At 32.8% G+C, this 1,530-nt stretch overlaps 1 non-coding gene across 1 annotated transcript; it reads right to left on the bottom strand.

Annotated features, from left to right (window-relative positions):
• Positions 1-622: 622 nt before the first annotated feature.
• On the bottom strand, positions 623-756 carry LOC125121755 (small nucleolar RNA SNORA31). Its single transcript, XR_007133619.1, has one exon. It is a non-coding gene; the product is annotated as a small nucleolar RNA SNORA31 (small nucleolar RNA).
• Positions 757-1,530: the final 774 nt, after the last annotated feature.

Here is a 1,530-nt window from a genome sequence, read left to right as displayed (position 1 = left end):
TCACTGGAAAGATCTTTTCCACATTCAAGATTATAAAAAATACCAAGATTTTCTTCTGGTAATTAAAAAAATAAATTCTCTTCTAATAACTTAAATCTTTAATCTCTCTGGAATTTATTTTTCACTAAAGGTAGGGCTCTATATTTTTCCCAGTTGTTCCTCTAATATCTCCAGATCATTTATGAAAAAAATCCCATTATTTCCTTATTGATTTGAATTGTCTTTTGCTATAATTAATTTTATTGTCTTTGGATCTAATTCATTGACATGCATGTCTCTTCCTCTGCCAGTAGCTCCCTGATTTAATTACTATAGTTTTATAATATGTTTTGTAATCTTACAAGAAAACCCTCATTAATCTTTCTTTTCAAAACTTTCTCAGTGATTCTAATTTGTGTGTATATCCAGATGAACTTTAGAATCATTTCATTTGAAAAATAAAATTCCGCTAACTTTTTGTTTGTACTTGTGTTAACTTTGTAGATGACTTGGGAGAAGACTGGCATTTTATAGCTTTTTATAGTAATCCGTCTTCCATCTAGTAAAATGCCACGTCTCCCCAGCTATGTAAAAATTCCCCTTCTACATCCCTCAACAAAGTTTTTTTTTTTCTTTTTTTTCCCCCTGTATTCCTCCATTCAATCTGGGCTGCCACAATCAGACAGACAGAAAGGGCAAGGATGCCTTCTTCTTGCATCTGTCGTGGAAACCTGAGTAGCAGACAGTAACTGCTCCAGGCCTGTCAAATAGATGCATTCAACAAAGTTTTTAGGTTTTATTTGTACAGGTCCTATACATTTCTGGTTATGCTTATTTATAGGCATTTGGTATTTTAAATATTTTTATAAGTGGAATTTTTTTCATTATATATTCTAACTGCTTGCTAACTGAAATATAGAAAAGGTATTTCTTTCTAATTATCTACTTTATCAAATTCTGTTTTTTAAGTTTTTGTTTTTTCTATTACAGTTTATTTACATTTTTCTGCAAATTTTGTTTTTTTAACATTTATTGATGTAGAGTTGATTTACAATGTTGTGTTAATTTCTACAAAGTGATTTAATTATATATATATTTTTAAGTGTATCATTTTATATATGTCATAACGCACTTTACAAAGATTATAAACAAACACCAAAATCATGAGGAAAAAAAAAAACCTTTAATATTTAGAAACAGCCAAGATACGCTGTCCTTACTGGGTGCCACGTGGCTAAGGAGGGCCAGCCAGCCAGGCTCCCGGGGTGCTGGACAGACGCTGGACAGTCCTGCAAGGATGGCACAGAGGTGTACAAAAGTCTAACATTTAAAAGAAAATGTCACATTCTTTTTCACATTCTTTTCCATACAGCTTCCTATTCTTTTCCATTCTTTTCCATACTCATAGGATATTGGGTATAGTTCCCTGTGCTATACAGTAAGGCCTTGTGTATCCATTCCATATATAGTAGTTTATGTCTGTTAATCCCAAACTCCCAACTCATCCCTCTTCCACCCCCACCTTGACAACCACACCTCTGTTCTTTGTCT

The sequence above is a fragment of the Phacochoerus africanus genome, chromosome 2 (assembly GCF_016906955.1).
Source record: "Phacochoerus africanus isolate WHEZ1 chromosome 2, ROS_Pafr_v1, whole genome shotgun sequence".
In the NCBI taxonomy this organism is placed as follows: Eukaryota; Metazoa; Chordata; class Mammalia; order Artiodactyla; family Suidae; genus Phacochoerus; species Phacochoerus africanus.
Note: the sequence above shows the minus strand (reverse complement) of the source record. Positions and strands in the feature narration are given on the sequence as shown.